The sequence below is a fragment of the Artemia franciscana genome, chromosome 7 (genome assembly GCF_032884065.1).
Source record: "Artemia franciscana chromosome 7, ASM3288406v1, whole genome shotgun sequence".
NCBI classification, from domain to species: Eukaryota; Metazoa; Arthropoda; class Branchiopoda; order Anostraca; family Artemiidae; genus Artemia; species Artemia franciscana.
This window is the reverse complement of record NC_088869.1, coordinates 28793181-28807622: the sequence shown is the minus strand read 5'-3', so window position 1 is coordinate 28807622 and position 14442 is coordinate 28793181. Positions and strand designations below refer to the sequence as shown.

The 14442-nt window shown below is 36.9% G+C and overlaps 1 protein-coding gene across 2 annotated transcripts in view; it reads left to right on the top strand.

The window, feature by feature from the left end:
* The first annotated feature begins 12549 nt into the window (after positions 1-12549).
* Positions 12550-14442, top strand: part of LOC136029110 (atrophin-1-like) — a 42081-nt gene continuing 40188 nt past the window's right edge. Inside the window, exon 1 of one of the 2 annotated variants that reach the window (XM_065707181.1) lies at positions 12550-12679. The gene's annotated coding sequence lies outside the window, so the exon portion shown is untranslated. The remainder of the gene's footprint in view (positions 12680-14442) is intronic. The other variant, XM_065707180.1, reaches the window with a different exon arrangement.

Sequence of the window (14442 nt, the reverse complement as noted above, 5' to 3'; positions counted from 1 at the left end):
AATCACCGAACATGAATAATTAAAATGAAATTTCCGTATTAATTTTACTTTTTGTTTACTATTAATAAACTTAAAATAAACTAAGATTGATCTTTGTTCCAGTTGTCTAAGAATGACTCCTGGATCACAAAGGCCGTTTAGTAAGTTAACAAGAGCTAAGAGCTCATATGGCACTATTGACGAGGCGAGAAGAGCTAAGAGCCAAGATATCATATGGTATGAGCTCTAACAAAATTCTATGAATCAATAGATTGAATTAAAAAGGAAAATAAGAGGCTTAATGCCGGTCAAGATTTAAAATAAGAGCTCTGAGTCACAAAGTCCTTCTAAATATCAAAATTCATTAAGATCCGATCACCCACTCGTAAGTTATAAATACCTAATTTTTTCTAATTTTTCCTCTACCTTTTGCCCCCCAGATGGTCGAATCTGGGAAAACGACTTTAACAAGTCAAATTGTGCAGCTCCCTGACACGCCTACCAATTTTCATCGCCCTAGCACGTCCAGAAGCACCGAACTTGCCAAATCACTGAACCCCTCCCCCCAACTCCCCCAAAGAGAGCGAATCCAGTACGATTCTATCAATCACGTATCAAGGACATTTGTTTATTCTATCCACCAAGCTTCATCCCGATTCCTACTCTCCAAGTGTTTTTCCAAGATTTCCCCCTCCAAATCCCCACAATGTCAAAAGATCTGGTCGGGATTTGAAATAAGAGCTCTGAGACATTAATTCCTTCTAAAAATCAAATTTCATTACGATACGATCATCTATTCGTAAGATATAAATACTCCAATTTTCATGTTTTCCAAGAATTCCGGTTCCCTCCTCCAACTCCCCCGAATGTCACAGGATCTGGTCGGAATTTGAAATTAGAACTTTAAAGCACAAGATCCTTCTAAATATCAAATTTCATTAAGATATGGTCACCCTTTCGTAAGTTACAAATACCTCAATTTTCAAAATTACGCCCCCCCCCCCCAATTCCACCAAAGAGAGCAGATCCGGTCCAGTTATGTCAGTCACGTATCTTAGACAGGTTTCTATTCTTCCCATCCAGTTTCATCCTGATCTCACCACTTTAAGTATTTTCTAAGATTTCCGGTCCCCCCAACTGCCCCCCCCCCAATTACGCTTGATCCTGTTGAGATTTAAAATAAGGTATCGGAGTTACGAGATCCTTCTAAATATGAAGTCTCATGAAGATCCGATCACTCCTTCGTAAGTTAAAAATACGTCATTTTTCTTATTTTTCAGAACTACCCCCCCCCCGCAATTGAGCGGCTCCGTTCCAATTATATAAATCACGTATGCAAGACTTCTGCTTATTTTTCCAACCAAGTTTCATCTCAATCCCTCCAATCTAAGCGTTTCCCATCATTTTAGGTCTCCCCACCCCAAACTTCCCCCAATGTCACCAGATCCGGTCAGGATTTAAAATAAGAGCTCTGAGACACGATATCGTTCTAAAAATCAAATTTCATGGAGATCCAATCACCCGTTCGTAAGTTAAAAATACCTCATTTTTTTCTAATTATTCAGAATTAACCCCCCCCCACTATCCCAAAGAGAGCGGATCCGTTCTGGTTATGTCAATCATGTATCTAGGACTCATGTTTTTTTTCACCAAGTTTCATCCCGATCCCTCCACTCTAAGTGTTTTCCAATTTTTAGGTTTCTCCCTCCCAACTCCCCTCCCCCAATGTCACCAGATCCGGTCAGGTTTAAAATAAGAGCTCTGAGCCACGATATCCTTCTAAATATCAAATTTCATTGAGATCCGATCACCCGTTCGTAAGTTAAAAATACCTCTTTTTTTTATTTTTTCAGAAATACCCCCCCCCCCCCCAACTACCCAAAAGAGAGCGGATCCGTTCTGTTTATGTCAATCATCTATCTAGGACTTGTGTTTATTTTTCCACCATGTTTCATCCCGATCCCTCCACTCTAAGTGTTTTCCAAGTTTTAGGTTTCCCCCTCCCAACTCCCCGCCCCCATCACCAGATCCGGTCGGGATTTAAAATAAGAGCTCTAAGACACGATATCCTTCTAAACATCAAATTTCATTGAGATCCGATCACCCGTTCGTAAGTTGAAAATACCTCATTTTTCTAATTTTTAAGAATTACCCCCCCCCCCCAACTACCCCAAAGAGAGCAAATCAGTTCCGATTATGTCAATCATGTATCTGGGACTTGCGCTTATTTTTCCCATCAAGTTTCATCCCGATCCCTCTACTCTAAGTGTTTTCCAAGATTTTAGGTTTCCCCCCTCCAACTCCCCCCAATGTCATCAGACCCAGTCGGGATTTAAAATAAGAGCTCTGAGACACAATATCATTCCAAACATCAAATTTCATTAAGATCCAATCACCCGCTCATAAGTTAAAAATACTTCATTTTTTCTATTTTTTCCGAATTAACCGGCCCCTACTCCCCCCCTCCTCAGATGGTCAAATCGGGAAAACGACTATTTCTAATTTAATCTGGTCCGGTCCCTGATACGCTTGCCAAATTTCATCGTCCTAGCTTACCTGGAAGTGCCTAAAGTAGCAAAACCAGGACTTTAGGTTTCCCCCCTCCAACTTCCCCCAATGTCATCAGATCCGGTCGGGATTTAAAATAAGAGCTCTGAGACACAATATCATTCCAAACATCAAATTTCATTAAGATCCAATCACCCGCTGATAAGTTAAAAATACTTCATTTTTTCTATTTCTTGCGAATTAACCGGGCCCCCACTCCCCCCCCCCCCCCAGATGGTCAAATCGGGAAAACGACTATTTCTAATTTAATCTGGTCCGGTCCCTAATACGCTTGCCAAATTTCATCGTCCTAGCTTACCTGGAAGTGCCTAAAGTAGCAAAACCGGGACCGACAGACAGACAGACCGACAGAATTGGCGACTGCTATATGTCACTTGGTTAATACCAAGTGCCATAAAAAGGAAACTTTAGCGCAAGAGCGAGCAATTGAGGAGAGACAACCCATCTCATATACGTAATATTTTCTGTTCGTTTTAAATTATAATATTGCTTCTTACTTTAAGTTGAAAAAACTTGTTTATTTTATTGCTGAATGTTTTTTAAATAATCTCCAGAAATCTAGCTCCCCTCCATGGACAATTCCCTTCACCTGCGAGAAATTTCTCCATGGAAAGATTTTCCTGCGTAATTAGAGATATTTGCGGAACTAATTTTTTAAGGCATTGCAACAAACGGTCAAAGAGGACGAAACTATTTCAATGAAAATGAAAGTCACAATGTGAGTAATTCTTAAATGACTAAAATGAATTATAGAAAAAATTCTTATAAGATATACCTAATAATTTATGTTCGTTTTAAGTTTTAATGTTATTCCTTACTTGCAGTTGGAAAAAAACTTGTTTTTATGGCGCTTGCTATTAACCAAGTGACATATAGCAATCGCAAATTCTGTCGGTCTGTCGGTCCCGGTTTTGCTACTTTAGGCACTTCCAGGTAAGCTAGGACGATGAAATTTGGCAGGCGTATCAGGGACAAAACCAGATTAAATTAGAAATAGTCGTTTTCCCGATTTGATCATCTGGGGAGGGGAGTAGGGGGCCCGCGGAAAAATTCGGAAAAATAGAAAAATTGAAGTATTTTTAACTTACGAACGGTTGATCAGATCGTAATGAAATTTGATGTTTGGAAGGATATCGTGTCTCAGAGCTGTTATTTTAAATCCCGACCGGATCTGGTGACATTGGGGGGGAGTTGGGAGGGGGAAACCTAAAACTTGGAAAACACTTAGAGTGGAGGGATCGGGATGAAACTCGGTGGGAAAAATAAGCACAAGTCTTAGATATATGATTGACATAACCGGAACGTATCTGCTCTCTTTGGGGTAGTTGGGGGGGGGTAATTCTGAAAAATTAGAAAAAATGAGGTATTTTAACTTACGAACGGGTGATCAGATATCAATGAAATTTGATATTTAGAAGGATATTGTGTCTCAAAGCTCTTGTTTTAAATCCCGACTGGATCTGGTGACATTGAGGGGAGTTTGGGGGGAGGAACCTAAAATCATGGAAAACGCTCAGATTGGAGGGATCGGGATGAAACTTGGTGGGAAAAATTAGCAGAAGTCTTAGATACGTGATTTACATAATTGGAACGGATCCGCTCTATTGGGGGGGGGGGGGGTTAATTGTGAAAAAATAAGAAAAATTATGTATTTTTAGCTTACGAAGGAGTGATCGGATCTTCATGAAACTTCGTATTTAGAAGGACCTTGTAATTCAAGTCTGTTATTTTAAATCTCAACCGGATCCCGCGTCATTGGGGGGAGGGAAGTTGGGTGGGGGGGTGGAAATCTTAGAAAATACTTAAAGCGGGGAAATCAGGATGAAACTGGATGGGAAGAATAAAAACCTCTCTAAGATACGTGACTGACATAACCGGACCGGATCTGCTCTCTTTGGTGGAGTTGAGGGGGGGGGTAATTTGAAAAATGAGGTATTTGTAACTTACGAAAGGGTGACCAGATCTTAATGAAATTTGATATTTAGAAGGATCGTGTGCTTTAAAGCTCTAATTTTAAATTCCGACCGGATCCTGTGACATCGGGGGGAGTCGGAGGGGAAAACCGGAATTCTTGGAAAGCGTGAAAATTGGAGTATTTTTATCTTACGAATAGGTGATTGGATCTTAATGAAACTTGATATATATAGAAGGATCTTATGTCTCAGATGCTCCGTTTTCGACTCGAATTGGATCCGGGGACATAGGGGGTTGGAGGAGGGAAACAGCAATCTTGGAAAACGCTGACGCTGAGAGTGGAGAGATCGAGATGAAACTTGATGGGAAGAATAAGCACAAGTTCTAGATACATGATTGACATAATTGGAACGGATCCGTTCTCTTTGGAGAAGCTAGGGGGTGTTAATTTGGAAAAAAAACTAAAAAAATCAGGTATTTTTAACTTAAGAACGGGTAACCGGATCTTAATGAAATTTGATATTTAGAAGGAATTCATGTCTCAGAACTCTTATTTCAAATCCCGACCAGATCTTTTGACAGTGGGGGGAGTTGAAAGTGGAAATCTTGGAAAACACTTGGAGTGGAGGAATCGGGATGAAGCTTGGTGGATAGAATAAGCAAATGTCCTTGATACGTGATTGAAGGAACCGTACTGGATTCACTCTCTTTTGGGGAGTTTGGGGGAGGGGTTCAGTGATTCGGCGAGTTTGGTGCTTCTGGACGTGCTAGGACGATGAAAATTGGTAGGCGTGTCAGGGAGCTGCATAAATTGACTTGATAAGTCTTTTTCCCAGATTCGACCATCTGGTGGGCTAAAGGGAGAGGAAAAATTTGAAAAAATTAGGTATTTATAACTTACGTGTGGATGATCGGACCTTAACGAATTTTGATATTTAGAAGGAAATCGTGACTCAGAGCTCTTATTTTAAATCTTGACCGGCATTACGCCAATGATTTTCCTTTAAAATCATCTATTGATTCTTAGAATTCTGTTAGAGATCATACCATATGAGCTCTTGGCTCTTAGCTCTTCTTGCCTCGTCAGAAGTGTCGTATGAGCTCTTAGCTCTTATTACTTAATAACAATCACAAGCCGAAGACATGCAATATCTTTGGTTTATTATCACATAAAAATTATAGTTATGAAGCTACTTAAGGTAAAATTAAATGCTAAGAATGGCTGGAAAATAACAAAAACAAATTATTGCTAACATCGACCATTATTTAACAAAATTCGAACTTTACTTGCAACGAGCGAGGTATTGACGAGGGGTTGAGATTTCTTATATACGTAATATGAGGGGGTTCTGACCCCTGAATCACAAAGGTTGTTTAATTAAATAGCTCGATTGAGATTACTGAAAATACTTTTACATTGAAGTTTGGCATTGACGAGAGGGCGAACCTCCTCACATGCGTATTAAATTCTGTTCGTTTTAAGTTTTAATGTTACTCGTTACTTTCAGATGAAAAACTAGTTTTTTGTTTAATTTCTGATTGTTTTTTTAAACAGTGCTGGGTAATCCAGCGCCCCCTTCATGGAAATTCTCTTCCCCCATGAAAATCTCCTCTATGGAAAGATCCTCCCCTGTAGCCCTCTCCCCCGACCCCCTCCCCACCATAAAAAAAACTGAAAACATCTGTATATTTCCCAAAAACCAATACTAGGCTATATGTAAACAATGGGCAAAGTTCATAACTTTCAGCCCTTCCCCGGGGATTATGGGGGATGAAGTCGTCCTCAAAGACATAGTTATTAAAGATTTCGACTATGCTAAGCAAAATGGCTATCTCAAAATTTTGATCCGGTGACTTCGGGAAAAATGAGCGTGGGAGGAGGCCTAGTTGCCCCCCAATGTTCTTGGTCGCTTAAAAAGAGCACTAAAATTTCGATCGAATAAGCCCTCTCTCGAGATTACAGGACCGCTGGATCAATGAGATCACCCCTGGGAAAAAAGCAAAAAAAAAAAAAAAACAAATAAACACGCATCCATGATCTTCCTTCTGTCAAAAAGTACAAAATTCCACATTTGTGCAGATAGGAGCTTGAAACCTCTACAGTAAGGTTTTCTGATACGCTAAATCTGCTGGTTTGATTTTTATTAAGATGTTTCCCCTAATTTTGAAAATAAGGCTAGTTTTCTCAGGCTCGTAACTTTGATGGGTAGGACTAAACTTGATGAAACTTATATGTTTAAAATCAGAATAAAAATGTGATCTTTTTTATTTGTCTATTGGTATCAAAATTCTATTTTTAAGCTTCGGTTACTATTGAGCCCGGGTCGCTCCTTACTTACAGTTCAATGCCACGAACTGTTTAAAATTCTGATTTTCGTACGCTTCTAAAACAAAAAAAAAATAAAATAAAATAGAAGAATGCTGCTATTTGACAGGTTTTCACGGACTCTCATGGGAAGCTTATTTCCATAATAAAGTCATTTCACGTTGCGTAGGCCCCTATAATGAGAAAGTGAAAGTTATGAAAAACATGATAAGATCCAGTTGCGTGCCGTAAAGTTGCAATATAAATGGATATATTGAATATGTCGTCAGACAAGAGAAGCGAAAAAACGAAGATGTAAGCCTTGAATCGTTGCTTACAAATTGGTTAACTATGAATAATTTGAAAATATCTGTCGCTGCAGTATTGTGAACTCTATAATCTAGTTCTTTTTTTCCCTTTAGTATGTTCATAGAGGTTTCTAGTTGCGAAACCACAATTTTTAGACTTTATTAGCAAGTATATAGATTTTATTCAATTTTTATTGTTCTAATTTCAGTTTGCCCGTTGTAATAGATTCCTTTCATTCCAAATATATTTCCTTAGTAGTAATTCTATCCTAGCAAGTGAAGTGATCCCTTTTATCAGTTTCATAGTTAGCATCCACTCTTCAGCCTCTTTTACTTCTAATTTAACTGTAATTGACTTAGTATTTATACCATAGATTTTCAAACCAATTTTAGTACCCAGTACTGTCATATCCTCTAATGTTGTCATTAATTTTGCTACAATTTTCAGCCATATTACTAGTTTCACCTCCTAGATGTGATTACAGTCTCTAAATTCAGGGCTAGGAGAGTTTAATTTTCTTGTTTGATTTACAAATCTCCCAGAGGCTTTGGTTGGTTTCTTAGAAAACAATCCACCAGAAAAATTCGTATAAACATTTAAAGTATAAGCCCACATAACTCCAGATTTCATGTCGTCACAACAACTAACCTTGCTTACTACCTAAACTGCAGCTATATTGCTTTCCTAAATAATCACTTTATCATATTAATCTAAATTTGATTACATTTATTTATTTTACACAAATTACAAAACATTATGCAGCTTCTGCTCTGAGGTGCCAATTCACGAAAGAACTAGAGGGGCAAATTTATTTTTCAAAATCTAGGAGGGAGGGTAAAAAACGTAAATAATATGGCACTCTACTGTTCAGTCCCTACCGACGGGTTGATCTCTGTTTCATTGCCCTTCAGCCAGGAAGTGCAATGCAATGCTGGGGGCCAGCCATCCTGCGCATTCACACACCCTTCCTGTTTACCTTCCCTTGAGGTCTCCAGGTACATAATATAAAGCTGGGTCAACTCTGGCTGAGTTTATAGAGTCATGCCACTGGCCCCTGTTTCAACCAAATAACTATGACACCAGGGCTTGAAACCAAACCTCACGGACCAAAGTATTTCTGATATAGCGTGCTAATCTAAGGGGAATATACAATTTTATCACATTCCATTCTTCAATGACAGTACCCCAAAGAGATATTTTTCAATGAAAATATCGAAACAAGATTATTCAAAAGCTTGAGTTGATAAGGGGCAGAAAATATAGAAGGTGACCAGCACCCCTGTGTCTACTAAGAAAGCCTTAAAAGGCTTGTCAGGAGTAGACGATAGTATTTTCTCTTCTACATATGCAGGTAAAATTATCTCTAGTTAAGCCTACTTGCCATTCCTATGCGGTTCACGCACAAACAACAGATATTCTACTCAAAAGAAACCCATTGTCCTTACATAAAATACGAAATTCTTGCATCATAACAAACATCATTACTATTCTTTTGCAAGAAAGATCTCCTCGCTGCAGCCTTGAAGGATGTCAAACGACTCAAATTTCTATTTTCAGAACTATTTCCCAAGCAAAAGGAGCGAAAATTATTGTTACAAAAGAAACTCTAGTTGCATTCCTAAATGGGTTTACCCTATTGGAGGCTCTCGTGTATTGTAAACCAAGTGCACTATTTATTGCCTTTGCTAAAGCTTCCTATATACTAAATTAAATACCTATTCATGATCTATGCAACTCAAAATTCAACGGCTGAAAAAAGGGTCCTGAGACCAAGTACCCTTGTACCCGTTCTCAAAATCATAACAGTAGAGGCGTTGCACTCTTGTGGAGCCTGGTCATGTCTGATCCCCGGAACTTATCGGGGGATTCATAAAGTTTAGTCACAGATGGTCAACTCGGTGGCTCGCATTTACAGAGCATCTGACAGAAGATCGCTCAACATAGTCCAGGGAGATCACCAAGATCATCAATGCTGGGTGAGGTGAAAACACCAGTTGACTGCCACAAGCATATAAACTTCAAGTAATTGGCATTCCTTTCCAATCGTGGTCTTTTATAATAAATCATTAATTATAAATATAAGACTCAAATTAAAGCGTTATAAAACAAAAGGTATAAAACAGGGTATGTACCCTACATTTTTTTGAATACCTATTGGTTTCAACCTCAATTTTTGTCCTTGAAGCTATTGACTTATTTGTTGCAATGTGATTTATTGAAATTTCAAAGACCTAAATCGAAAACAGCATTTGATTTTTGCCAACATTGCTATTGAAGGATTTGTTAAATGAGACATCTAAGAAAAAGAGTCTGATTGAAAAGAAAGAAACATAATTAAATACAAAATGTCTGAGAGCCCCTGAGTGGAGGTTATTCCGCTTTATCGATCAAAATATTACCCTTCGTACCATTTGCTTCGTCCCTTAATACTCTTTTCCGAACAATCTTTAAAAATATACGAGTCAGGAGAGTTGCAACATCCCCGTAGTTAAGAATATCAGGGAGGGGTATGACCCCCTAAGCTCTACTTTAGGCACACCGATAATTAACATTGATGAAGGATCATATAGACCAACACCAACTGATTCTTCAGTTCCAACATAGGATAAAATACTATGTGAAAAACACATACTCACTTACCGTATCCTGATTTCAAAAAGTCACCTGTGAACGAAAAGGCAAATACCCTGCGTTCTTATTTTAGAGCCAATGTTTTTTTTTCTTTTTTTTTCTATACCAAATATTGCCTAGAGATCCCAAGGCATAAAAAAGGGGGGGGGGTATTAAAAAAAATTTCTTTGTATATTACTCAATTTCCCCCTTGGCTATGCAAGTAAAATTGGCAAAACTCATTGGAGGATTTCTTGATTCGAACAAGTCCTAGACAAGTCCTTTTTCCTAACAAGTCCTCTATCCTGACAGATTTTTAGGAGTTATTTTACCCCTTCCACTTCACTTCAATAAGGGACTCTCTAAGGTTTTTACACCTGGTCCTTTCACAAATGAACCTCTATGAAGGGGGTCTTACTAAGCAAAACTTGGTAAACGCCTGTATTGACCAATTACCAATATATACAGCTCAAAATTTCAATTTCATTTGATTAAACTTTAAATGGCGAATCCAAATAAATAACAGACATTCGTTTATCATTTACATGATTTTCAAAGCCCTATTTCGAACATATTTTTCCCCTTATTTTTACAAGCCATAAGTAAAAACAACGCATTAAAAGATTATAGTAGTTTACAGACAACCTATGATTACACATTTAAACTAATTGTTAAGACACTTGGCATAATGAAAAACATAAAAATTTTCCTGCATTGTTGGTAATAAAATAAAAATGAGATACAGCACATCAAATATCTGAAATTCTGGGAAAAAACAAAACAAAGCTCAATGCTCATCTACAAGCCTTTCAATTCTTGAGGTAAAGTAAAAAATATTTTTACCCATCTTCCCTTGTGTTTAAGCATTCGTTCTTGAACTATGGGTGGTAGAAATAATAATATCTATTCGTTTTAATTTTTATTTCTATTCGCCAGAATAATTTCTATTCGTTTAAGTTCTATTGTCACACTTGACTATGATTTTGAAAAAGCACTTTATTTATTTCTGTTCATTTTAATACAATGTCCAGGATTTCCTGTTTCCTCAACCTTCATTCTCTGCATTGAAATTTAATTTTATATAAAGACACTTCAAGAAAATAGGCTCACTTTGTATATTAACTTTTCAAAATAAAACATCGTTTTCACAATAACAGGAGAGTTTTTACCCCCTCAACACCCTTCATAAAGCCCCCTGGCCCCCTGACAAAATCCAAGCAACTCCATCTTAATAGCTAGTGTGCAATTAAGTGTTAGTCCATAGCTTCTAGTTTTATTTGATAAAGGATTTATAGCGTTCATTTGATATCGATTGTAAGAATTCCTAGGTAAAATTGGCATACCAGGTACTAGCCAGGCCTCGGGGACTGGGAGACTATGCGAATGCCCCTCAAATAGTTCTCAGAATTATTTTAGTAATTTATGAATATTGGTTCGGTACGATCATCCCTGGAATAAAACATAAATGCTAGCGTTACCATTCTCCTATGAAATTTACCCCGCATATGAAAGGGGTTATTCCTTCCTCAATGCTTCACTCTTTACGCTAAAGTTTGACTCTTTCTCTCAACTCTACTTTTTAAAACAGTAAAACCCTTAATTTTACATAAAGCAGTTTCCTACTAATCCTTATAATACAATATTTTCAGAAACGTGTTAACAAGGGTTGCTTTTATTTATAGTTTTTTTTTTTTTTACACCAAAATGCCTATCTTAAACGTCTCTTAGATATGAGGGATGTTGCTACTCCCTCCTTCAACTTCCACTTATACATTTAAGTCACCTATTTGTAAAACATTATCCTGAGATTGATAAAAATCTCCGAAATATAACCCCATTAAAATTTCTCTTCGGTTGGGAGGGTGCAGTATTATAGTTTCTTCAAAATCCTGGGGGGAGGGTAAAGTTGGAGCCAATTTTCTAAAATCTAGTGGAAATGACAGTAAAGACAAAAAAACAAGCCATTTGGTACCGTGAAGGTACTATGTAGTACTGTAAAAGTACTATAAAGGTATGTTATAGTAACCGTGGTCTGGGAGGGACAGTTGTCCCCCTGCTTCATAGTAAATTACGCCCCTGGGAGGGGAATAGTATAAAAATTCGCATTTTTCATATTGGACTTTGAAATCCTCTGACATGCTGAACTTGACAGCATGAATCCCATCAAGATCATTCCTCTTTTCGGGTGTTTCTCTTTTTCAAAAATTAGGGACACTTTCCCATTCTCATGGCTTTTGATGCGTAAAACAACCTTATTAAATGTATTCTACAATTAGAGTTATATTAATGCAATGTTATCAAAACTCGGCTTTCTGGGGTTTTAGTTACTATTGGCACGAGCCGTTCTTCGTTTACAGTTCGTAACCAGGAACTGTCTGATAATATTGAAAGTGTGTGTGTTACGAATGTAACAATGAATTTTGTGCCAATGTTGTTGTTTACGCAATTAAGCTTTCAACAGCCTGATTTAAAAATGTACTATTTACGAAAGGATACAGTCCAATAACTACTTATTCAATTTAAGTGTTATAAATTCAATGTTTGACATATCCGCTACCAGTAAAAGTCAAATAAAAGTGACAGAAGCTGGGATTTATGGAAAACCCTTTTCCAATCAAGAAGTCGTAATACCGCACATTCAAAAGGATTAAACATCACTCACACATGACAAGAAACTAAATGCTCAAAGTAACCGCAAATTATTCAAACATGATTATTGGTTTTAATCGTCTGTGAGTTATTTGCTTTAGGTGCCTGTTACAAAAAATCCACCGAAACTATTTCTACCAACTTTCAGTTCCGAGTAGCAATCACATCACTGCTATCAACCCGTCTTTTATGATAATGAAGGGAGATCATCTTCGAAGTAGGTCGTTGGGGCAGTTTTAAGCTCTTCACTAAAAGTATATGATACTAACTTGCCAACGCATCATTCTTTATTGTTACTTAATTCCTGTGTGAACTTGAAAATTTATTCAGGCTATTACAAATTTGGTAAGTGATCTTTTCCGGACTCCTGTATTTACATTCGCATCCTAAGATTCCAAGCTGTCCAACCGAACCACGAACATACTTTTCTCTTAGTACTTAAAGCTCTTTTACTTAACCATATTATTTAATTATTTTATTTTATGTAGTTTTTTATTTTGATATTTTTTTATTTTAGTCTATTACCTATGTATTCTGGGTAGTCATGTATGAATATGGCTGTTTTTTTTTTTTTTTTATTTAACGATATTAAAACTATGAGATAGACTAAATTACCTTTCATAAAGTTTTCAATACAAAATAATTATTCTGGGTGTCATTTGCCATCTTATCACATAGCCTAGACAGGTATTATAGGAAGTTTTACAGTGCTGAAGTTTCCCTGGAACCAATTTCCCGCCATAGCCCTTAAAATTCGTTTTAGCTAAAAATTCAAATTTAACTTTAGGCTTAAAGCTATTAATCCTAAAGTTAAACTTAAGTTTTATAGGTTTACTTTTATATTATTAGTGCAACCTTAGGATTTTTTTAAAATATGCGTATATTCAAAGCATTCCACAGGACGGGGAGTGGGGGGATGGATTTTGCCCTTCAAGAATTACGGAGATTATTCATAAGCTAGTTTGTGCCAAGATTCCTCCTTTGAAAGGAACACTGTAGTGACAAAAGAATAGCACCATTATATTTTTCAGTCAACAATGTGCAGGGTCAGACTTAGATTTCAAACTTGAAGTGGCCAGTCATATCGTATGGAATGTGATGCTTGAATCAGCCTGATGGTGCCCCTCTTTTAGGTTTTTCAAAAAAAAAATTCTAGCCTCTTAGAAACTGTACAGCTATTTATTTTTTATTGTTTGTACTCTTTTTTTTAGCAGGATTCATCGGAGTCTATTTAATTTATTTAATCCGTCTAATCTATTGAATTTTTGTATTCTATTTTGTTTCTTCTCTCTGTAAGTCAGTGATTTTTTTTTCTCTAAGTAGTGGCGTGTACATCTTTCTCCTTCTTTACAGGCCAGGGAGCCTTTGTGGCAAAAGCTTAGAGTATTGTACCTGTATGTGTGTTTAATCATGAAAAAATCTTATCTTATTTTTATCAAATATTGTGGTTGCTACCTTTGTATTCGCCAAGACAATTTTGATTGAATGTTTAAATTCAATCCAAAATTAAATATCAAAACCAAATTTTTCTCAAGGAGAAAAACTGAAAAAAAAATCCAAACCACTCCTGTCATTAACCACTAACAAAGCCACGTTAGTTAAAAACAAAGAAAAATTAATTTTTAAAAAAATCTGCAAAAAATCAAGTCGAACTTATAACGAACTGTCTGTAGATTGAAGTGTCATTCTTGCTTTTTTAGTTAGTTTTTTTAATTAATAGAGAATAAGAACAAAAATAGGAGCAATTATTAGCTCAAGCACTCCCTCGTGTAGGTTTCCATCTAGAATTGAAGCAAAATTGAAGGAATTACTGAGTATGTGACCCTTGGAGCATTATATAACACATGGAATGTTTACAATGGAAACACACCAAACGCGTGCGATAGAATATACAAATATGCCATGTAATTCACATTATTGCTTGAAGGTAGCTAGGAATATAGTGTAAGATTAAAGCTTAATTTACTAAATAATCCTACAGGTTCTTTGCAGGGAGAAATTTGTACAGATGATGTCAATGTGAAAATTTTTGTGCTTGTATAGAAATTGAAAGATTAACGGCATAAACTATTATTATAAGAAGGACGAGGCCGACCCAGGTGTGCCAA